We start from the raw sequence: 25,786 nt of genomic DNA on the forward strand, positions 1-25,786 counted from the left end.
CCTATTATGCTTCCATCTGCAGACACAATATTCTGTTCGGTATTTTTGAAAAAGGAGAGACCAGGAAATAAGAGTTTCCATAAACTAAGGTCAAATACACCCAAATGACCATACATCACAAGAGAGTAGGATTATTTTCATCATTATTGGCTGATAAATTCAAGGGTGTTTTTTTTTAACTTCTCCTTTGTAAATAATGCCCATTTTTGAAACATGCCAGTTATAGCTCAGCACAGGCATTAAAACCCACAGTTTCTGAGCTGAGGTCTGCAGGGTAATTAATTGAGGATAACTCTATTTTAAACAAGTGCAGAGTCGGCCCCACATGTTTAATACATTTCTTTTTTTTTATAAAAAAGAAAGCAATATTGGGAGAAGCAAACTGCATGACACCAGAGAAGGTGAAACTGGGTTTAGTTCATTATTATCTATATACACAGTGGCATGTTGCATATATATTGTAATTCATATCCTAACATAGCAACTCCGGTGATTTTCCAAATCTGAAACAGTTTGCTGTACAAAAACATATAACTGGAATTTAATGAAAGGTTATGGTCTGGAGTCCCCCCCCCTTCCCCCTAACACAGTGGGAGTCCTGGAATTCTTCAGACCATGGCACATATTTCCACATCTCGATTTTAGCCAAGATCAGCAGGCTTCATTCATTGTGAAATGATCCTCCTGGGGATTTGCAGTGGAGACAAGGAGCGCTAATCTCTTTTCAATGGAGCCAAATCAGCCTTCCAAATCCAAAAAGATTCAAGGAAGATTTCCTCCACTAAAAATACAAATTTCACAAAGACTTTACAAAGTCATTTAGAAAGATTCAGCTTTAGTGTTTAAGAAGGCCAGAAGCCAAACACTAGTGATGAAGGACAGAGTCATGGGAAGAATGTTGGACATTCTGGACTACAAGACAGTATTGCAGAAATAATGGACAGACTGTGGTATTTGAAATATATTCACTATGTTCTGGGCAACTTTAATGCTCTGGAACAGGGACTAGTTGGTTACGCTCTACTGCACAAAATATGAGCTGCAAAACTTACTAAACAGTCTTTTGTAAAGTCCTTTGGGTATATACAACAAATATAATACAATACTAAATAACTTTAGGATTGCAACCATTTCTGCAGCCTCAATCCTATCCAGTCATCTGAAATATGGGAGAGTAATTTCAGATAATCACTGTAATACAGGCCTTCAAACTGATAGAGTTTGTGCACATTATCTCGTGGAAGGGAGTCATAGCTTGTGCTGGCAAACTATCTTCTTGCTTTAGAATTCCCCAAATACTGCACACAGAACTTTCACCCTAGCCCATTTTAACTGCCTGCTCTCAATGCTATTGCAAGATATTTATATATTCCCATCCGTACTGTCAATGTCTGTGTTCCTTCCAAGTGAAAGCAGACAAAACAGTGGGACTTCTGTTTTTATATTTTACATGCAGTCAAAACAGTAAAATGTGTGATGTTGTATTGCCTATTTTATAAGGACATCCATTTCCCTTACCCCTATTGCTGCTAGGTCAGAACAGCTTTATCAGTGCTGAGGCGAGCCCCAGGTCACCCACTGGTTGCATGTGGGGAAGGAGTGGGGAATTAAACCTGGCTCGCCAGATTAGAAGTCCACATTCCTAACCACTATACCAAGATGCCTCTGGACCAACCACTACAAATATCTCCTCCTTGCAGACCACTCCAAAGCAACCACTTCTAAACTGGCCAAAATCTGTGCCAAGACTCATTCCATAAGAAAGCAGATATTTGAAACATCTTTATGTATAATTAATTACAGCACATTAAAATTATGAATTTTAATCTCTGTATATGAATGTCATGTGTATATGTAAACTGTGCTTTGTTGTTGACTGATCTGTTAAGAGTAATAAATGTTGATGGATGAATAACTACTCTAAAGATGAAGCACTGGGATAGAGGAAGGCTTCAAATTTAGCTGTGCAGAATGGCTGGACCCACCATACAATTATGAACAATCATACATCCAGTATAAAGTTCTTCCCTGAAATAATTTGTGGGTCAAATAAAATAAATTGAAGTCAAAGCGTGCAATCCAGACAAAATAAATCACAATCACCCACTGATTTCAATAGGAGAGTTAGAATAGTAACCCATCTCTCAACTAAAATCAAGGGAACTTTAAAATATTTTACCTTGACTATCTAGATCTAGTCTACATGTTTTAGACACTAGTTTAATTGTCATTCCTTGACTTCATTGACTACAATCCAATGGTAAGGACTTTTATTTGGTCATCAACTTAAAGTGTGTGTAATACACCACAAATCCTGGTACTGAACTCAAATAAAATGCAACATATGGTTTGGCCCTCAGATGCTATAATTTTTCTTTCATCTGATATAGCTAATTCTCCCAGAATGTACGTAAAACTTAAAAGTGAATCAATTTTCTGTTTTTTTTTAAATACACAGCACAAGGACAGATATTTTGACAGATAAAGACATATTGAAGTAGATGGATTACACCCTTCCCATGTATCCCCAATCTGCCATTTACCGTTGAAAACCACTGAGCAGTTCCAATCATAGTTCTCCCACAATCTCTTCTGTTTTGATCCTGACGGAATTGTATATGAAACATTGTCCATTAATTCAAAAAACATGCTGATGTTAATTTAAAGGCATTCATATTTGAAACACATAAAACCTAGTTAATGACTTCAAGCTTTGAAGTGTAATAACTGAACAATTGTACAGACCAGAAGCATCATGTTCATGATCACAAAGGGCTCTCCATTCTAGTATCTGTAAAAAAAAAATAGATTCCACTATTATATAGTCCTTATTCTACTCCACTAATTAATTGTCTAGAATATTATTCTTTGAACTGTTTTTCTCTCCAAAGTAATTATGAAAATGATACAGAGCTAAACTCATGCCCAAATTGAGCCTAATTCAATAAAAGCTTAAGCTAGCTTTGACAGCCCTGTCCATTTCCCTCCCTCCAAGATAAGAGTTTCCCTTCATTTTTCTTCCCTTTACTAGCAGAGCCACCCTAGTAATCTGTTTTGTTCTTTGCTGAAGAACTCTGGCTTTCCAATCCTTTCACAGCATGATATTTTAGCTATTGGTTCAGCCCAGGAATTTAAGGGGAGGATTAGGAACCCACTTAAACTTTAGCAACTTAAATGGCACTCAAAGTATTTTGAAACTCAAAAATAACAAAATAGTGATCCATACGATGGTCACCTCTAGACGAGACTTCTGTAACTCGCTCTACACAGGCCTGCCCCTAAACTTAATCTGGAAACTGCAACTGGTCCAGAACACTGCAGCCAGGATCCTCACAACAACACCATGGAGGTCCCATATTTGGCCCAACTGCACTGTTTCCAAGTTGAATTCTGGATCAGGCCTAAGGTTCTGGTAATCACCTTTAGGGCCATTCACAGTATGAGCCCAGTGAGCCTTTCTGCCCTCAAAGAGCCTTATGCTATGCTACTTCCAAGTGCCTGGTGATCCCTGACCCAAGGAAGCTCGTTTGACCTCAACCAGGGCCAAAGCTTTCTCCATCCTGGCCCCCACCTGGTGGAACGAGCTCCTGGAGGAGATCAGAGCCCTAGCGGAACATAAATAGTTCTGCAGGACCTGCAAAAGGGAGCTCTTCCACCAGGCATTTGGTTGAGGTTGACCTAAATTTAATCACCTCCCATTGGCCCCTAAGCCCTCTCCCATGAAAACCTCCAATGATATGTCCATCCTATGGGGCCGTCAGTATGTTACAGTTAAATGGATGTTCTCACCATGTTGTTCCATTATTTTATTGTTCTTCTGTTATGACTGTACTGCTATTGTTTAATTTATCATGTGATTTGTACTGTTTTTCTCCAGTTCCATGTAAACCACTCTGACCCTCAAGGAAGGGCAGTATATAAATAAAATAAATAATAAATAATAACACAAAGGGGGAAATTCAGGTGAAATCAGGGCTTGACATTTTTGAGGTAAAACTACTACATGCACAGACTTTAGTTCTTATGTTGAGAGTGTTTTAAGCTTTTCACAGTAACTTAAATCTTTATGTTAAGAGGCTTTTGCTCCAGTGTTTTTCCCCAAACACTTCAGAACACTTTCCTTGAGCTTTCTCGAGCTCATTTGGTTTCCAGAAAACTGATACTCTCTTTTCAGTAGTCAAACCCCTTCTCTTGAAACACCAGTACTAGAACTGACTCTTAAGGCAGTTTCTAACCACACCACACCACACCAGGAATCTCTGCACTCTTCAAGACTACACCACAGTTCAATCCAGTAGTTGCAACAGCAGCTCAAGGGATTGGTCACATGCTTTTGGTTGAAGTATTAAAGCATAATTAAGTTGAGGTATGACTCTACACCCCCTCTACCTCAGTTCGTTAGTAAGAGTGGCATAGTTTTAGCAGGTAACTATCTTATCTGCAGTAGAATACTGAGATTCGAGTCCACTAGCACCGTAGAGCCCAATAAAATTTTCAGGGTATATGTTTTAAAGAGCCAAAGCTCCCTACATCACTCTGCTGCTCCCTGACCCTGTTAAGTTATTTAAGAGCACAAAAACTGGAAATTGTGGGTAAGATAATTAAGTATCATTCTACTTTTGATCTGTGAAAGTTTAACACAGTCAACCTGAGTATCCAACCAAGTTAGTGTTGGCTATGGCAAGGAAACACAAATCATGAGCTTTGAACCCCCCCTCAAAGCCACAGAAGTGTGCAAATCAACAGATCTGTCCTAAAGCCTTGCTAGATTCTTCAATATCAAAGCCTGTTGTATCCAGCAATATATTACTAGCTACACATAGTTAAGAAACCAATCCAAAAGTAATTCCCACTGACACACCAGAAATCACATTTCCAGGTGTAACTCCCTCCTGCCCCCATCCAAAAGTGTTGCAGACTCATGTCTGTTAGAGGCATTGGTTGAACAAACCAGAGGCCTTAGAATTTCCTTTAGTTTTCAGATTTGCAAAACATGTACAAGTTTCACTTGCTCAGTTGTATACTCAGTGTCTGTTCCATCACTGGGAAGAAGTGATAGAGGGACTGATGCCCAGAAAAATCTTTGAACAACTTAACCTAATAGTTCATAATTTTGATACATAAATTTCTATAGGAAATTTCTTCTAAGTTCAGAAAAGGATTCCCCTCACCATCAGAAGAGATAAATTGGGAGGTTTAAGTCTGGCCGAATGGGTTGCACGTAATGGGGTCTATCAGAGACAGCTACCCCAAAAAGCCCCATGAACTTCTAAGATGCATGTTCCATGAGACTATCTAATTTATTTACTTTATATTAATTTATTTATAATTTGATTTGTTGCCCACATCCTCCCTGCAAGCAGGCTTTGGGTAGTTAACAACAGTTTTTCTCATTGAAAACAACTCTCAATAAAATCCAAAAAAAATGTTTAAAATGTCTCTTTCTGTTAAAAAAAAGTATTTCTGGGAATGCATTGGTGAGAATCTCACAATTATATTTTTTCATTTAATCTTTAAATAGGATAAGGGGTAACTAATGATATGTATATTTCTGATTTTATATACATACTAGAATCATAGAATCATAGAGTTGGAAGGGACCTCCTGGGTCATATAGTCCAATCCCCTGCACTATGCAGGACACTCACATCCCTATCGCTCATCCACTGTAACCTGCCACTCCCTTGAGCCTTCACAGAATCAGAGGCCTGATGAAACCTAGCCACGGTTTGAAGGGGGCTGCAAGGGTGCCAGAGAAGAGACAGAGCCATCTGGCTACTGGACAGGGAGGTGGGACACCACTGCATGAACTTCGTCCTGAATGCTGCACAGCAGGAAACAAGCCCTGTCATCACCACCAATAGTGTGTCAGGCGGGTTGGCTCTCATCCTGCATGGCTCCCTCCCTCAGCAGCCACATTTGTACAAGTCCCTGAGTGAGGCAAGTCTGGGTACTGTGGCTGCTGCCAGTGGGAGCATTGTGTGGGCTGAGTGCCACTATACCTCTGGTAAGGAAATCTAGAATAGCAGGAGCACACCATTTTGCTCCACAGAGGTACCTAAAGAAACATCTTGCTGGGAGGTCTCCAGCCCACCCCTGAAGGTTGGCAACCCAGCGTGAGCATTGGCCCCACTTAGTGCCCCCTTAACAAAACAAAAAAAACTGCCCCTCTAACAAAAATTTCTAGTTACAGGGCTTGAAGAGAGGCATTCTGCGAACTCCTTCCATCCACAGGCTCCAGGCAGAAAATATCCAACTGCACATCTGGATCTACATAATAGCATCAATTCTGCACCAAGTTCATGTGTTCAAATTCCAGTGGTTAACATGACACAAGCACATGTCCAAATGTCCATGTGAGAGTTTCACCGGTTGTCTAATATGCTGTTGTTACATACATCTTCCGAAATCATGCCAGAATAGACTGAAGTAAAGAAAACCCTGACACTTTTAGCAGAAATACTGTTATGCTGTATCTCTTCCCTTGATTAGTCACAGCTTCACAAAAAAATCACCCAAATGGAACAAGCATGTTTGTTCACAGATTTTCGTATTATGATCTTTTAAAATGCTAAAAATAGATTACAGTCAAATCAACTCTCAGATTAATCATGATTTCTCCCCTATTCATAAGGTTATTTTAATCTATCTAATCTTTTCATTCTTCTGGTCTCCAGCTTGGAGGAATAAATCATCACATGTATGTATAATTTGGGTCCAGCAATATATTACTATTTCCTCTTGGAAAATGGAAACACTAAATCATACTCTTCCTTCACTGCCAATATTTTGAAAGGTCTGCATTCTTCTGTATTTCAGAATAAAGTCTTCCCACAGATCAAACTTATTACAGTGCCATTCAGGTTCATAGGGCTTTCCCAGTCTGGCTTGCCAATTAATCCAAATACAAAGCTGTTTAACGTGCAGACTTGGCAATAACATGCTCATCCAAAATAAATAACTGTGTCTTCTCACTTGAGATTTATTATCATAATGCACTTGACTACACTGCTGGCCCTGGAACAGAGATCTAATGTTTTATTTTTAATGAAAGAATGCAATTATTTTATCCCTAGAGTTAAAAAAATTCTAATATTAAGCCAAACAAAAAGTTAATGAATCTACAATTGAACTAACTAGTAAGTTATGTTCTTTAGCTCATATTTGTTTTACTAGATACACATTTCCTCCTTATTTGCAATGCTATTCATTATTAGTATTTAACCTTATATCTTTTGAAATCTCCAGGAACACTAGGGTCAGGAAATAAATTAAGGTTCTTGAAATCTAAAGGAGATTTTGTTTACCAATAGTGCAGTTACCCTAAATGACACTAATATGAATAAACCAGTCTAATAACAGGGAATGTAGTATGACTCAATTGTCTGTTTTTATTTTGTTAGGAAAACTTTGTGCTGCTTTTCAAAAGCTAAAGTCAGTTCTAGCTCCTTCTTCAATATAGGTATTACTGTTTAGAAACCTTAGCGAAGAGCTGCAACAATTCATTCAACTCATTTAAAGTATATAAAGTAAATTATAATGTTAGGGACTATTCTCCATAAACTACAATACAGATTCTGGATACTGAATCTTTAAATGATACTTTTTTTCTTGTGATACTAGTCATTTATAAAAAGGTATATATACAAAGAGGGGAACTACCAAAGACAATATTATGCGGTGATATTTCTTGTTTTACAAAATACACACATTCTATACCAGAAAAGGAGCAATTCTCCATTTAACTATATTTCATCCAGAATGTTGATTTTTCTTGGAGGGGGAGGAGGAGGATCGAAGAAGGCAGAGGATGGAGAACAAAATACAAGACTGACAGAAGTTGAGAGAAATTAGGGGCTTCTCCTTTAAGGCAAGCTTGTCACATGAGCAGCTTTGGCCAATCAAGATATCGCACAATAAAGGTAAGGTCACTCCAGATCAATCCTGCTTGTTGCAGAAGAAAAATTTAAATCGCCCAAAATCAAAATGGAAATCGCATTCTGTGGAGATGGCAGGGACTGAATCGGCCTGGGATTGGAATAAAAGCTCCGTGCAGTTTACACCCAGGTTAGCAAGAAGGCTGACTGCAGAAACCTGTGAATCATCACAGAGTCAGAATGGAGCAGCTGCTGACAACCTATATTAACTTGGGACTAGGATGTCTGGGTTGCAGATATAATTTTGTGGTTACCTGTGATGCCCTGGATTGCCTGAATGAACCCTTGACTCACTGAACTGTCTGACTTTGCATTTTGTCTATCCCCTTGAAATTCTGTTTTTAGATACTAATTCTCTCTGCCTTCCTGTCAGCTTGTTTGTGCTTCCTTCCTGCAGAGAGCTGAAACGAGAGTAGCAAATGAAGCTGGTGAAAGGCACTCCTAGGCTCCTGTTTATCCAACAGAAGACCTTGGTTCAATAACACCTCAATTTATGAACTGGCTCCCTTAGAGAGAATGAAACCTCATCCAGAACAGAAGAATGCATTTCCTGAGTCAGGCCTTCCAACCACACCCACATACACACCCACACCCACACACACACACACACACACACAAAACAATGGCATCTTTGCTTTGTCAGGCTTAAATGTCCATTTGCTAGCCCTCAACTACTCCAAAACTGCCTCCAGGTACCTGCACAGTTTTGACAGCCTCCCTGGGATCTTCTAGTAGTGCAAGGTAGAGCTGAGTGTCATCTGCATACTGCTGGCAGCTCAATCCAAATCTGTCGGTGGTCTCTCCCAGTGGTTTTACATGGATGTAGAAAAGTATGGGAGACAAGTATGGCGAATGCCCCAGGCCAAGGAGCAAGGCAACAGTTCCCCAACATCATACTCTGCAACCTACCCTCAAGGTAGGAGTGGAACCACAGAAGAACAATGCACCCCCTAGCCCAGACATGAATGGTGATTTATTTATTTACATTTATTTTTTTAGACTGCCTCTCCCAACAGACTGGCTCGCAGTGGTTTACAGGGAAAAGTACCATAATTCAATAAAAAAACATATACATTAATAACACCTTAAAACACCTGAAAAACAATCCCCAGCAACACACAAGATGCCAGATTTCTAAAAATATATCCCTCCCCACCCTCTGGGCATCAGCCTTGGTGTAGAGGAAAATCGGGTTGGCAGAGTAGAGTGACATAAGGCTCCTGGCACTATCTAACACCATGCACAAGAGCCGGGGAGGGGGGAAGGGACCCGATCACACACCCGGGGGTCCTACCCAGCCTCAACCAAATGCCTGGAAGATCCATTTTATAGGCCCTGCAGAACTCAGAGAGTCCTGACAGGGCCCACAGGTCATCCAGGAGCTCAGGACCTGGCTCTAATCAAGGCCCTGGTTTAGAAGGCTATCATGATCAATGGTACTAAGAGCTGCCAAAAGTTTAGGAGAATTAACAAGGTAACACTCTCCATCCAGCCACCTCATACTATCCTCCAGGGTTTATGGGCTATCCCAAAAGTAGCAGGGTAGTTATAACCCCAACCTGAACTGGGCCTGTGTGTGCCTGGTAATTAATATCTGAGCATGGAGCTCTCAGAGCATTTCTGATCCAAAATCCTTATGGTAGACATGCAGACTTTCTAACATGTGAATTATCCCTCAGCCACTGCATAGACAGGTTCTAAAACCTGATATAGTACTTCAGCTAGAGTCAGAGGCAGCAAAAGCAAGGCAATTTCTTGGGCTATATTTATAGGGATTTGGGCTCTAATAGGAAAGTGGACCATATACATATAATCTAAGGTAAATGTATCTTCTGATCACATCTTCTGATCTACTGGAGCAGTTCTGCAGATGGAAGGATTACACTTGCATACCACAATGTTTTTTTTTTCTGTGTAGAAGGTGAGAAAGACATGCTCTGCAAGCAGACATCCTCCAGTCTGCAGAAATGCTCCAGTGGATTCAACCAATTATAAAAGTTCTTTGACCTGCAGCTGGAATATGTCCTATGAAAACATGATCTTGCTGAGCAACCCATGTAGCAAAGATTTCCCTAAGTAACCTACTTCTGACCCAAAAAGAGATTTTGATTGGCATTTTTCCCATAATGTCTAAGAGATGTTAGAAAGTTATATAAATAGCGACACCAGCCAGTGTACAGTTTGGAAGCAACATAATTCCTTCATGCTGGAATAAGCCTTCTACCAGATTCTAAACATACTGCATGGCATGTGACCAATAAAATATTGTTTGAACAGATTTCCTGTTAAAACAATAAAAACATACAACTTGGTTTGTATAACTATTCTGGATTTATCACAAATCCAGAATGGCTTTATGGTACAAATCAATTTTATTCTTCCTAGCTATGTGTCTATAGCCAATATCTCTACTTTTAGGAAGGTAAATTAATCCACACTTGAGAACATTGTTCTTGCTGAAGAATTGCCTAGTAAATCAAGTAGACCTGATAGTATTTTCATTGGCAATGCCTCTAAGCTGTGCCCAGTTCTTATCTAGAGGTACAGCTTCAGTTGCCTTTTAGAAAAAACTTGGAATGAAAGATTGCTCATAAGGGCCAAGTCTCCTGGTAATAGCCTTCTGGTGACAACTCATAATATTGTCACAACAGCTTGCCAGCTCCCAAATATTCATGCCTGTTAAGATCAAAGACACTGAAAGAGGCAGAGCAATAGTAAATGTAAGACAAAGTAATGATTACATCATATTTGGGGTTTTGTCTAACCATTTTTGACAAAAAATAATAATCCTTGTACAATTTTCTTGATTGATTAAATCTTCTGTGCAGAATTGACTAAATCTTCTGTATATAATTTGATTAACCACATTTTGTTTTACTGTCATATTCCTTTGAAATTAGTTGGTGAATCAAGAACCTATAAGAACCTATAAGAAACTATAGAGCATAAGAAATATAATATTCTAACTCACCCCCACAGCAAGGCTAAAAAACTTCACATGATAAGGAAACCAAGGGAAAAGAATATGTTTCTACAGATGTGGAGGAGCCCTAAGGTTTGAAGAACATTTTGAAAAGTAGGGAAAGTTGGAGGTTAACATCTCAAGATTAAAAAATAATGTATGAGCGCTTAAGCATCACAAGAACAAAACATTTAAGTGACATTTGTGGGGTTGGAAATTGTGTGGTCCCTACCCAAAGCTAAAGGGGTCAGGAGTAGGGGATGAAAGAGGGATGAGAAGGTGGAGGCATTTGAAGGAGAAGACTGAAAACATGGGAGTCAAGAGGGGGAGAAGATGAAGGATCACAATGGGGAAAAAGTCAAAGGGACTTTTAGATCATATAGTCCCAAGCTTTCCTGAACAGCTGCCCACTGGTTTCTGTGGGATGGTTTGAGACTGAGAACACATATGATGCGCTTGTAGCCTCTAGCTCTGCTCCTCGTGCCCCTCAAGGTCTTCAGCAGGGGTTTTTTTTTCAAAGAGCTCCTTCCCATGACATCTGAGCAACTAGGGAAGGGAAGAATCAGGTCCATTCTGCACAACTTAAATATAGCAGAAGTCTTACCTTTGGTCAACGCTACAAATTCAAGGTTCCGTATGACATCGCACACAATCTGCAACACTCCTGCAACACTCCCGCAAAAATCACTTAATTGTAGTGCTTTCCGGGAAATTGGGAAAAGTGGATTCCCCCTGAAAAAATCACTACACTTCTGAGCACAAGCTGTAACACATCAGCAAAAGACATATGCGTTCTCAATGTAGCGGTAGAAAGAAAGTCCCTCCCCCGCTCTCGTCCCCCGAACTTCCGGAGAAGCGATCACCGTTTTTTCCCCTTAGACTGGGGAAAGCAACGAACGAGCGAGACTTCTCAGAGGCTTCTCCGGCTAAAGTCCCTCCACAGAAGTGAAGCGAACGTCCGGAGAAGCAAGCGCCCGAGAGTCAGCACTTATGCCTCAGCCACAAATCGCGCCCGTGGGGGGGATTTTTTTTTCTACTTGAGGAGCGGGTAAACGATTAATCACCAGCTCCTATGCCAGCAAAAAGGTCTTTCCAATGCAACGATTGAACACAGATTCGTTGCAACAGGTGTGTTTGGTTTTTTAAAAAACAGTTCTTAAAGGGAAAGGGGCTTTTCGGGAGCATGAACACAACAGCCCATTGGCTGTTCCGTTTGATTGATGGGCAAGGCAGGAAGAAGCACAGAAAAAAATCGCTTCCTTTGTTGTTATTCCAGCGAGACCGGAAACCTGTGGGGAATGAATGAAACGCTACAGTCACTTCTGTATTCCACTAAACAAAAAGGTATGCGGAATGATGAAATTCCACTATTTAATATAGCGTTTCTGCATTCTGTGAACAATTGGCAACATTGCTCCTTGTGCGGAATGGCCCTCAGATTTTCCCTGGATTATGAGTCTCTCCAGGTCCTCTGCTGCTGCTATCTGGCATCAAAGTGGAATAAAGAAAGCAGCAATAACTGGTCATCCATAGGCAAGTGAGGAGTATCAATGGGTGTGTCAGCCGCATTTGATGTGGTTGACTACAAGTTGTTAGCCCACCGTCTCACTGGGGCCAGGATTCAGGGAATAGCTTTACAGTGGCTGTGCTCCTTTCTCCAGAAAGGGGGTGGATGTGGTGGAGATGTGCCTAATTGTGCCTAATTCCATCTATAGCTTGTGCCTAATAGCCACAGATAAACCTCTGTTCTATATGTTTATCCAGCCCCCTCTTAAAGCTGTCTATACTTGTAGCCATCATCACTCTGACATGGAGCCCTTTCTGATTCTGGAAAATTTTATTGCCAGGATTAAAGACTTGTGTTCACTGATAGCCATGTAGGTCATGCAGCTGCAGTGGGAAAGAGGCAGAAGGCAAAATCATTCTTTTCTTCCTCTTCCATAAATAAAACCTCATGAACACAAGATGCAGAAAGGAAGAGCTTCTATTTCTCCCCCTCTCTACAGCTTGCCATCCTGTTCAACTATAAGTGCAAGCAAGTCATTCAATCCAGCTAACTCCAGAGTCAAGAAGGTCTCCAGAGTGGAGGGGTAAGTCAAGATAACAGACCATTAGCTGTTTCTACTGGCAATTCACAAGATACAAACCATAGTATCCGTGGTATGTGTTTGTTGGTCTTGATTCTGTTTTAAAAATTTGTTCAGATTGCGCAGGGCTTTAGTTAACCTAATTAATATGTAATATCTAAGTTACCAGTAAATTTTCACTCTGGATGTCACCCATAAAAGTAAATACCCATTTAATAGTTTCATTCCATGATAGAGGCATAAAAACTCTGTCAAAGTAAAGTATTATGGTTAAGGAGGGCCTATTTGAATTGCTGCCAACATCCAAAGATATATGTATTTCTAGAAACCTGAAGATATAGCTTTGAGTAATAAAAATACTATAAAATGGAAAAATAATAAAACTATGTTCAGCTAAATGAGAATCATAGATTTGGAAGGATCATGGGATCCAAAACTAGAACATCCCCAAATAAGGCTGTCCTTATTTGGAACATCCTCAAATAAGGCTGTCCTTATTTGGAACATCCCCAAATAAGGCTGTCCTTATTAGTTTAAATATTAATTAGGCTGTATTCATTTAATTTTTTTAAAATTTTAAACTAGTCTCTGAATATTATGTTCTCGTTATGGTCTCATACCTTTGTTTATCATTCTGCTTCTTACACTAGACATGTGTCAGAAATATTTCTTCAAGGTTGTTTCATGGAGAACAGATTTATGCTCATCCAAGGAAACTCATGTATGCAATCAGCTTCCAGAATGCTCTGCAGGATCCTATGCCCCTCGATTACTCGATAGATGCACTGGTGGCGGATTGGTATAGCCATCTATCCAAAGTCATTGACGATATTGCTCCCCAGTGCCCTTTCCACCCTTGTCCCAAGGAGGCTCCATTGTGTACGTTGGAGCTGCACAAATGGTAATGAGAACTAAGATGGCCAGAGCGAGTTTGGTGGAATACTCATGACAAAGCCTCAAGAACATCTTACAAGATGCTTATGCTTATGAGAGCTTAAGAAATGGCAGCAAAGACCACTAAAAGAGAATACTTTGCAGCCTCTATTGCCTTCACTAGCTCAGGCCCAGCATAATTATTTAAATCAATTTGGTCTTTGACATCCTCAGTTATAGGACTGTCCAAAATTAAACAATTAGCAATTATGTATGAGCCTTTTACTTCGCCATTACTTATCCACTAACCTCAATACAGCTAGGTAACTGGAGGCCTCTTGGTGTATGATGCTTCAATCCACTCTCCCTAGCAGATGTGGGCAGGACTCTGGAAGCTGTTCAGTCTACCACATGCCTCTTGACCCATGTCCCTCAAGGCTAGTTAGGACTGGTGATAAGGAGATCCAGGCCCTTCTTCAGGAGATTATTAATGTGTCCCTAAATGTATGGATTTTCCTAAAGAGACTGAAGGAGGCCATGGTTAGGCCACTTTTGAAAAAAACAAAAACAAAACAGGACTGGATTTATCTGACCCAACCAACTACCACCCAGTTTTGCATCTGCCTTTTCTGGGTAAGGTGGTTAAGTGTTCAGTGAAGGAACAGTTACAGAGTTTCCTGAAAGAAACACTGGTCCTTGATAAATTCCAATCCAGCATCTGACTTGGCCATGAAGTGGAGATGGCTCTGGTCACTCTCACAGATTATCTCCAGAGATAGTTGGAGGCATGGCAGCTGCATCTAGCTAGCTTGATGCTGCACATACTGTTAGATCTAAAAGTGGTGTTTGACACTGTAAGCTATGAGCTACTAGCCCACTGCCTAGCTGACATGGGGATCCAAGGTGCCACATTTAAATGGCTGCAGTTTTTTCTCCAAGGTTGGAGACCGAATTAAGGCTCGGAGAGTGCTAGGTTCCCCCAGAGAAGGTTCACCAGTGTTTAACATCTATACATGCCTCCTCCTTCATATGATCTGGAGTCTCATGCTGGGTTGACACCCAATATGCTGATGACACCCAGATGTATCTGTTGATAGAAAGATTCTTTGGCCAGATGCCTGGATCTCATGATGGATTGGCTCAAGCGTAGTCAGCTGAAATGAAATCCAGTTGAAGTGGAGGTCCTCTGGCTGAGTCAGCATGCCTGGCCCTTGAGGGTGTCCAACTGACACCTTTGATTACTGTCAAGAGCCTGGAGGTGATCCTGGATTCCTCCTTATCTATGGAAGCCTAAGTCAGCAATGTCACTCACAAGGCATTCTATCATCTTTCCCAGGTACAAAAATTGGCACCTTGGCTTTTGACATCCGACGTAGACACTGTGATCCATACAATGGACACCTTCAGGTTAGACTGCTGTAACTTGCACTGTACAGTGCTACCCTTGAAGCTGCTCCAGAAACTCAAGTGGTCCAGAATGCAGCAGTGCAGGTCCTTATAGGGAACCCAATGGAGACTACATATTCAACCTGTGTTCTCCCAACTGCACTGGCTCCAGATTGAAGACCAGATCAAGTTCAAGGCTCTAGTTCTAATCTTTAAAGCCCTAAACAGTCTGTAAACATTGTACGTGTGAAACCATATCTATAAATATGTCCCCCAAGGAGCGCTGAGATTGAGTGAACAAAATCTGCTAAGAGTCCACAGCCCCAAAGAAATCAAATTGGCCTCAACAGGGTTGGGGCCTTTTTAACCTGACCTAGTGGAACACTCTGCCTAGTGAGAGCAGGGCCCTGCAGGTCCTTAAACGGTTCTTAAGGGCGCAGCAGACAAAGTTATTTCACTGGGCCTATAGCTGAGGCCCAGAACAACATCACAATTATGCTGGTCTCCCTAACCAAATCAAGCTAATGAAATCTGAATCATACTTTGTCCCTACCCTCTCTTCCTTTTTCTTTAATAATGATACAGTAGCAGGCATAGCAACTTGTAGTTTGTATTTATTTTTAATATTTTAAAGCCTAAAATTTCATATTTATTTTTGTATTTTGGATTGTTTCATTTTAACAATTCTAACCTGCCCTGAGCCTTCATGGAAGGGCAAGATAGAAATAATATAATTATTTTTATTTTTATTTGTCTGTGCTTTCAACTTTACTGCAGTTTGTGTGATCAGCAAAATGTCTTGTAAAATAATGGGGAAAATCCCTGGAATTCTCCTCCGAGAACTGCAATATTTTCAGGGTAAGGCTGGTGAAGAATGTTAATTTCTAAGACATCTGCAAAAACCATTACTATCTACTTGAGGATATATATTGAAATCGCTTTCCTGCCCCCACCCCCCCCCAAAAACCCCCACAGATTAAAATTAAAATGAATGGCAATGTAAAAGCAAGGCAAAAGTGTAATATTAAGCTTTTAAAGACATTCCAAATGCAGGTGTTCCTATTAAGACTGGAGACTTGCTTATGCTAATGCTATAAAAGCATAAGTACACAGTGTTTATTTATGCATGTATAAAATGAACTAACTATTTAGCTACCCATCTATGTATGACAACTACATTGGTAGGCAGATGGCTGGTTCACATTCTTGTAGCCCCTTTTCCTCCTAGACTGAGTTTGGGAGGATCAGTTGTATAAGATCAGTGCAGCTTGCTTTATAAGGGACAGAGAAGAATATTATAACTATAGAATGTAATAAGGTCTATCTTCTCATCACCTTCCTTCTGAGGGGGAAAGGTATAACTAGAGGAACTACTACACAGCTATACAAATATTCAGCTGACACAGAGAAAGAGACTCATCATGGGGCAGCAGTGCAATAGAAGACCATGTAGATTAGAGGCAACAAGTTAGTACTCCACATTTCACTGATGTGTCCATTAGTGAGGCTCAGGTGACACATGTCGAGCTATAGAATTTGGCATACATCTTGTAAAATGTTATTGTAAATTGGGCAAGTGGAGATGGTTTGATGGTTTGTGCTTCATCGAGAATTTATTATGTCTGTTTTTATTTATTTTGTACATTTTTAACTTTAATATGATGCCCTATTCCTGGAAGAAAGTCATCACTACACACCATCTTAACACCGCCCGTGGCGCCACGGGCGCCACAGACTAAATAAAATGGTAAGGCGTTCTGAGGCGGGATGTGTCCAGGATGAGGAAGGGTCCGGATTGGACCCTTCTTCCGGACAGACAATCGCGCCTGCCGATTGGTCCCTCCGATTCCCAGCCCCGTTGCGAAGCGCCGCAGACGTGTCAGGCCGCCCGCAAGGGAGCCCCCGCGCCGCCAACTACCAACGGGAATACAAGCTTCACAACCGGCGCCCCGACGGAGCAACCCAGAAGCCGCCACCATCGCCAGCTGTGGCCTGCCCCACGCCGCAAAAGCAAACCAAGTGTCAGGATTGTAGAATCTCTGCCATAAATTAGCCTGAGTTCCTCCATGTCAGTTATATTGCTTGGCGCCTGGTTGCCCCAGGTCCTGTATTCTTGCTAACCATAAAAGTGAATAATTTGTTTTTGTAACCTGATCACATGTTGTGGCCTCTCGGCTGAGCTGGGTTTGTTATCACCTAGTCAAGGCTATGAGAATGTATTCCTGTTTTAATTATACATGTGTCTTTTCTCTTGCTCCCCTCCCTTGGGAACTGTCAAGTTTTGAGCGGGAGAATTGTATTGATAAGCTGAAGCAAATCTGTACTCTAGTCAGATTTGACTTCTCAGTACTTAGCGTGTAGTACTTCCCAATAAAGCTTTCTTTAATTAAGAAGCCTGTTGTGAGTTCTCTTCACGTTTGACATTAAGTCAAATCTCACAACCCCTTTTGCCTGCCAACATGCAGGACGAAGGAAATACCTATACTGAGCAAGGAAAGGGCCTGGATTGGGACGTCTCCCAGAGCGACGGAGCCGGTGTGGGTCCGTACAGCTCGGGCATGATCAGAGCCTTGGAAGAAGCGACTCCGGGTCATGCCGAGTTCCTGGAAAAGCACATCACCGAACGCAGGCGTTTGTCGAAATACGACCACCTGACGTGGGATGAGCAGTGGCCGGATCAACTGGGGATGCCCAGCTACGGGTCGGAGCCCGCCGGTGAGGTGCGTGATTTGCAGCACAAATTGGACAAGGTGACCAATTGGCTACAGGACCTCTCAGGCCGGTTGGATCCAGAGGAGCAGCGTGAGACGCGGCGCCTGCTGCGAGAGCTGCACGGAGGCTCCTGTGAATCCAGCGGTCGGAGGCTGGGGGATCTTCCCACCCTGCGGGAACGCGAGGAGGCGGCGATGCAGGCGGCAGCCGAGGCCGAAGCCGCCGCCTTGGCGCGAGCTCGAAGGGAGGAAGAAGACGCCGGCCTCGATGGTGCCGGGGCTGGTGGCGGCGGTGGAGCCGCTGAAGGTGCCGGGGCGGCGGACGGAACGGCTGCGGACGGTGCAGCGGCGGACGTGGACGGAGCAGAGGCGGTGGCAGCAGAGGCGGCACGAGCAGCGGCGGGAGTAGGTCGAGGCTTGGGCCGTGGAGCGAGGGTCCCGATGGATTGGGGACCGGGACGACTGCCTCCCCATCTCCGGGGAGTGGAAATGCGGAGCACCTACAAGTTCAAAGCTAAATTCTCGGGGGACCCATCAACCTTCCCTTCGTTCCTGGTGCATCTCCAAGCCTACATGATGGACATGGGGTTTACCTTCAACAATGATGCCGAGCGCGTGCGTTTCGTGGGAGAATCCCTGGAAGGGAAGGCAGCAAAACGGTTCATGGACCTGTACCGTTACAACCGAAGAGCCATCCATAATTACAATCACTTCCTGAGAACCATGCGCCAGATGTACGTGGAACCGTTCGAGAAGGAAACGGCGGAGAAGAAACTCAAATCCCTGAAGCAAGGGAAGCTGACCGTGGCTGAATATGCCAGGGAATTCAAGGAGCTGTCCTCAGCTGTGCCGGACTGGACCGAGCCCCACCGTGTGCACGCGTTCGTGGGGGGCCTCTCCGGGGACTTGTCCAGCAAGTGCCTCCTTTTAGAAGACCCCCTCACAGTGGCAGGTTGGGTCCAACTGGCAGGAGAGATGGAGAGCCGCCTGGAAAGGGTGGCCTAATATCAAGGGGTTGCCGGGAAGGCAGGGGCGAAGACCTCTACCCCCGTGAAAGCCAAGCCAAAGGCGAAACTGGAACCGAGCGAGCGCACTCGGCACATGGAGAAGGGATTGTGCTTGGGTTGTGGTCAGGCTGGCCACTTCCTCGCGCAATGCCCGTCCAAGACGTCGCCCAGCGCCAAGTCGACAGGAGGGACCCCGGCCAAAGCATCCCCTGCCAAGAAAACGGTCCCGAAGAAAAGTGCCAAGGTCCTGCTGGCCCCAGCTGGAGCCGCGACGGTTGTGGAGGAATCGGAGGAGGGCAGCGGCCAGGACGGAGAGGATCAATCGGAGGAGCAGTCGGGAAACGAAGACGGTCTGCTGTAAAGGCGCCCCGCCAGCAGGCCTCCGGCAGGGGCAAACGAGTGGTGAGTGATTCCCCCCTGATACTTTTGCCTGCAACCCTCACGGAGCCCCAGTCTGGGCGGAAAGTGGGGGTTCGTTGCATTGTGGACTCAGGGTGTACCCAGACCCTAGTAAGCCCAACGCTAGCCGAGACTTTGAGGGTGGGCAAGGTGCCGTTGGGTGAGCCCCTACCTATTACCCAACTGGATGGAAAATGCGCTCCAGGGGGGGAGGCTACAGTAAAGACGCACCCCATAGATTTGGACGTTGAGAAACATTGGGAGCAGATTCAACCCCTGGTAGCGCCCCATTCCGCATTCCCGTGTGTTTTGGGGTTGGATTGGTTGAGGGAGCATGATCCCACGGTGAAGTGGAAAAAGGGAACGGTGAAGTTTTCCTCGCCCAATTGCAAGCGGCATGTACGGCCCCCGCTCGCTCAAAACGAACTCGCCGTGGCTGCAATGGGGTCCGTCGGGGGGGCGGCCATCCCACAGGAATATCAAGACTTTGCAGATGTGTTCGCAGAGGCTGAATGCAACCAACTTCCCCCCACCGTAAAACTGACTGTGCCATCGAGTTAAAGAAAGGGGAACCCCTCCCCAAAGCCAAACTTTATTCGATGAGCCCGAGGGAGATGAAAGAACTCAGGGAGTTCCTGGACAAAAACCTAGCCCGGGGATTTATCAGACCGGCGACTTCGCCCTTGGCGGCCCCGGTCCTTTTTGTGAAAAAGAAAGACGGGTCTTTGCGCCTCTGCACGGACTACAGGGGGTTGAACGCTGTTTCCACTTGCAATGCTTACCCGCTGCCTTTGATCAAGGACTTGTTGGGTCATTTGGGGAAAGCTCGGATTTTTACAAAACTGGACTTGAGGGAAGCCTATTACCGGGTCCGAATAAAAAAGGAGCATGAATATATGACTGCTTTTAACACCCCTTTGGGCCAATTTTAATACATGATTATGCCGTTCGGCCTCGCCGGCGCTCCGGGCGTGTTCATGAACATGATAAATGAAATTATGCATGATTTATTGTATCAGGGGGTGTTGGTGTACATTGATGATATTTTAGTGTACTCTGAGGATGTGGACAAGCACGCCAAATTAGTCCGCGAAGTGCTCCGCCGACTGCAGAAGCACCAGTTGTTTGCCAAACTTTCAAAGTGTGAATTCCATCGGGATGCGGTTGAATTTCTGGGGTTCAGGGTCTCTCAAGCAGGGGTCGAAATGGACCCGGGCAAAGTGCGTGACTTGTTGGCCTGGGAACCACCCCGGACACGACGGCAACTCCAAAGTTTCTTAGGATTTGCAAACTTTTACAGAACATTTATCCCTAGTTTTGCCAAGGTGGCATTACCTCTCACTGACTTGTTAAAAACAAAGGAAGGGGGAAAAGCGGCCAGTCGACCAGGCGCCCCACTCCAGTGGACCCCCCGGTGTCAGGAAGCGTTCGAGAATCTGAAGCTCCTGTTTACATCTGAGCCGGTGTTGGCCCATGCTGACCCAGCTAAGCAATTCACCGTGCAAGTAGATTCTTCGGATGCGGCAATGGGGGCCGTGATCCTGCAAGAGGGGGAGGATGGAAAGTTACACCCATTAGCTTATTTGTCTAAGAAATTTTCCGGGGCAGAACGTAACTGGGCTATTTGGGAAAAAGAGGCAGCGGATTCCGGAAAATACGTTCCCGTCGCCCTCGTGGCGCTAAACGCCTCCCGATCCGCCCCCCCACCAACTTCACTCTAATGCGGCTGCCTGCCGCCATTAACTGCCTCGCCATCGCCAGGGCAGCTCCGCCTGCGGCCACGCCTCAAAACAGAATGGCTCGCTGCTGGCCCGTACAGCCGGGAGCACCCCGCAGCCGCCAAACGCCCTCCTATCGCCGTGGCTGCTGGCCGTCCCGCTACACAACGCGGGCTCAGCTGCAGCGCCCGTGGCGCCGGCTCCACCGCCGGCCGCAGCTCCACATGCAATGGCTCGCCGCTGGCCTGCACAGCTCGGAGCATCTCGGAGCCCGTTCTGCAAACTGCTGCCACGAGATGCACTCCCATCGCCGCGCCACACACGCGCACAGCTCAGCTGGCCCGCTGGCCCAAGCTGCCACGAGCGCCCGGCTGACGCCTGTGATGGAGCGGCGGCGCAATCCAACACACCCACCTGATGCCCGAAACTCGCCACCAGGACCCACAGCTGGGAGTGCCCTGTGGCCCCACCCGCTGCCGCATGACACTCCCGCATCGGCACAGCCTCTGTGCTGCACCGCCGCCGCCACCCACCCCGCGCACCAGAGCACAACGAGGAAGCCACCCGCCGCGCACTTGGTGTCCTGCCTCAAAGCTCTCCACGTGGTGGGGCTCCCCCTGGACAACCCGAGGCAGCTTCTGACCCCTCCACGGCCCGCCGGCGTCGCATTTCAGGAGCTCTGACCCCGCCTCTTCCCGCTCCCGGGGTCCCTCAGGATCATGGCTGCTTCACTTCCGGGGCATTACCTCCTGCACTAGGGAAACGCAAACAGGTAGATCAAGCAGCCGAATCCACCCGCCCTGCAGGGAGCCTCCTCTACCGGCTCTCGCGAAGAGTCTTCCCGCGGCGAGAACGCCAAGCCGCGCCTACAGCAGTTCCTGACTACAGACCAACCGCCTACAGTACCTGTCTCACGGCCACTAAATACAGTAGGCCGCGGGGCAGGGGGGCCCACGACTCGCCGCCGCCTCACAGGATGCCCGCCACCCATCCTCCGGTACGTTCTCTCGCTCTGCAGTGACCCAAACCTCGACAGGCCTCCTAGGGCCCGCTGTATTCCGATTACAGCGGGCTTATTTTCTAGTTTTATATATATGAATTATTTGAGACAAATTAATTACTGCTTTCCCAAAGGTCAAAACACTAAAATGTGTCAACCAGTCATTAAAATTACATAAATAGAAGCCAAGTAAAATCAAGTCAAGTAAAATCAAAACAAGAGTGGCAGAATAACATTATGGTGTTAATATAGAAATAGTCTTAGAAATAATGCCATCAGTTATTAACTAGGATGAACTACACAAACATACATTACGAGAGAGATCGTAATGTCCCTATGTTTTCAACATAGTTATAATTAGTAGTTTAGATGTAAAAGATGTTAATGGCAATTAATCCATCTCAAATGATGCTTAATGACCAGTGCTTCTGACTGGGGAAATACCTTTATCTACAGAAGATGCATCTTGACATCAGTATCCACATTGACTGCAAGATCTCCTTGCAGGTTTCAGACAACTATATACAGTGGCTCGAACTCCCTGTCCAGTGGAAAGTACTTCCATGCAGGCAAAGAATGGATATTTTCTTCCAGCAGCCATCCTTCATTCTTCACAGTGTGCTTCTCTGGAGGTACAGGATGGAAGGTAAAAGGGAAAGTTGTGAGGTACAGAGCTAGATATGGGATTCATCAGCTGACAGATATAGCACTAAAAGAATTTGATAAGGTTGTCCATCTCAGTGGTCGGACAGCAGAAAGAAAATTGACTAGAATAACAGAATCAAAGGGCATGAAAAGAGTCATGAAGGGTGACAATTATCAAAGGCAGAAAAAAGGTTAAGGAGAAGGAAAAAGTAGAATTCTGTATTTAGCAGTGAAAAGACCATAAATGATAATGGTCTTGAAATCATTCATTTCAAGGGAGCACAAGCACTGGAAGCTAGATTATAGGGGGTAAGTAAAGGTAAAGGTATCCCCTGTGCAAACACCGAGTCATGTCTGACCCTTGGGGTGATGCCCTCTAGTGTTTTCATGGCAGACTCGATACGGGGTGGTTTGCCAGTGCCTTCCCCAGTCATTACCGTTTACCCCCAGCAAGTTTTTTACCGGTCATTTTACCGACCTCGGAAGGATGGAAGGCTGAGTCAACCTTGAGCCGGCTGCTGGGATTGAACTCCCAGGGCCGTTCCGCATTCGTCCAAAATAGCACAATGGTTACTAATTGAAATCGCTACAGTTTTGCCATTATGCACAACGTCGTTGACAATCTGCAACACTCCTGAAACCGATCCGCAAAAAGCACTTCGTTGTAGCGCTTTCAGGGAAATCCCAAAAAGTGGATTCACCCTCCGGAAAGCACTACACTCCTGCAACTAATCTGCAACACTAGCGGAAAAGTTCTGTGCGTTACCATTGTTGCGGTTTCTGCAAAGTCCCTCCCCCTGGCTCTCTCCTCTGATCTTCCAGCGAAGCGATCGCCATTTTTTTTTCTCCGAGTGAGTGGAGATCAACGCACCAGTGAGCCTTCGTTTACCCAGTGAGGCTTCCCTCGCTGCAGCCCCTCTGTTTAAAGTCACCAAGCACAAGCATCGCAGAGGCCCGTTTTCTGGTTTATTTTCACTTTATTTTTCACACTGTTTTTGGCCGAAAATCGTGCCCGTGAGGGGGGGGGGATTTTTTTTTTCACTCAGGGGGAGCGTGGCAAAGATGAAACGGCAGCTCAAACATCACCTGCTAGTTGGATGGGTCTCTCCGTTGCAACGAATCAACGCATATTCGTTGCAACTGGTGTGTTTTTTTTTAACCTTCCTTAAAGGGAAAGGTGCTGTTTGGGAGCATGCTAACGGCCGCCCATTGGCTGCTTGACGGCCAGGGGCGGGACACAGCTCAGCAATAGCGCTTCCTTTCTAGCGATTTTTGCCAAGACCGGAACCCTGTGGACCGGAACGATAGAAACACAACTGGATTCCACTACAAAGGCAGGTATGCGTTGCGCCGAATTCCACTATTTAAAATGGCGATTTTTCGTTCAGCAAACAATTTGCTACATGGATCCCGGTGCGGAATGGCCCCCAGCCTCATGGGCAACGGTTGCCTTACCACTCTGCGCCACAAGAGGCTCATTTATAGGGGGTAGGGATGTGTAATTCAAAAATTGTTTTAATTATATTTTGGAAAATCAGGAATGCTATGATTATCATTTTCATTAAATATCAGGAATATTGTTATCATGCCAGTATTACCCTGGCAAGAACCCCCATGATAGAAGTCCGTCTTCAAGAAGGCTCCTCCACATGCCTGGCACATATCTGGCACTGTGTGGGGTGGTTCATAGAAAGATCAGATTGACAGTTGCTTGATATGGATTCATTTCTTGGACTAGAAGTCCAGGCCAGATCTCCATCTTGTCTGGAGTTGCTAGAACAAGATAGGAAAATTCCCTTCTCCTTCATTTCCTTTAGGCCACTCAAACAGACTTCAGCTAAATGGGCCGTTATGGGAGCACAATGAGACCATTGGCCTTCCCAGCCAGAACAATGATGCTGTCCATGGAAAGGAATGGCTCCCCCCCCCCCCGGAACTAGCCAGATTTTCTTTCGTTCACTTCATGCCCTGCTTCCTTACCTCCAAGATGTCTATTTGTTCAGTGTAGCAGCATCTCCCTTCCTTATTGTGTTTCTCCTGACTTTCTATCAGTTAACTGTCTGAGCCATTGAGTAAACAAAGGCAAGAGCTAATCCTATTAGCCTCCAACCAGCCTAAGTATTGTCCATCTTTGAGACATGCTTCACCTGACTGTGAGTCATACTCCAGATAGCCCAAATTCAGTTACATCACACTTCAACTCACCTATCAGATTTGTCTATAACTTATTACCAGTCACCTGTCACCTGCATCACACAGCAACACCTCACAGGCCAGTCTGGGGATGGCCAGGGAATTTCAAACCCTCTCTCAGAACCTGGGCTGATTATGCCTGTGTGTTGATCTCTCCATACCCAGCATTGCTTTCTGCACTCAGTATCATCAATCCCATCTCTTTGCTTTTTTGGACTCACCCATTGCCAGGTACAGTATGTTTTCTATTTCCCTATTCAGCTTACATTTCTCCCTGTAGAACTTAGTGTGTGTGTATGTTTTCCTCTGTATGTTTCTTAATAAAATACAAAATCCTTTTTGGAATCAAATTAGGCCTGCTTATTTGAGGATTTCCCCTAAGGAATTGGTATCCTATAAACACATACCCCTGACTTGCTCAGCTAATTCCCCCTACAAAATTAATATTTAATAAGCATTTTGGGTAACACCAGTCAAAATAAAATCTAGAATGTAGTGATTTCCAGATCATAGAGAATGTAACTAGAGTAATTCTTAACCAGAGACAGCTGAAGCCTGTTGTTCAAACAGTGAATGGGGATTCAGCCCAAATGTAGAAGTCAAAGATCTGGGTGTAGTCTGCACAGGGCTTTTTACCCATTTCCAGATTGACTAAATCCCTGCAGTCTACACTGAATTTTAATTCCATTTTTATTTTGGACGCTTTAAATTTTCCCTCTGCAACACTGATTCATAGTGGCATTACCTTTCTTCCACGATATCCTAGAGTGGATATAAGCCTCGATATTTCAAAACCCGCCATGAGTAAATGTGTAGATGTCTTCTTTTTGCTAATTAACTCACTGCTCCATGCCTCGGAGCAAAGCAG

The 25,786-nt window shown here is 44.4% G+C and overlaps 1 long non-coding RNA gene across 1 annotated transcript; it reads right to left on the reverse strand.

Moving 5' to 3' along the window:
- Positions 1-2,401: 2,401 nt before the first annotated feature.
- On the reverse strand, positions 2,402-24,863 carry LOC143831105 (uncharacterized). Its single transcript, XR_013228717.1, has 3 exons — positions 24,706-24,863; positions 22,525-22,706; positions 2,402-2,791 (listed from the first exon to the last, which is right to left on the reverse strand). It is a non-coding gene; the product is annotated as an uncharacterized LOC143831105 (long non-coding RNA).
- Between the last annotated feature and the right edge of the window lie 923 nt (positions 24,864-25,786).

Source organism: Paroedura picta, chromosome 3, assembly GCF_049243985.1.
Source record: "Paroedura picta isolate Pp20150507F chromosome 3, Ppicta_v3.0, whole genome shotgun sequence".
In the NCBI taxonomy this organism is placed as follows: Eukaryota; Metazoa; Chordata; class Lepidosauria; order Squamata; family Gekkonidae; genus Paroedura; species Paroedura picta.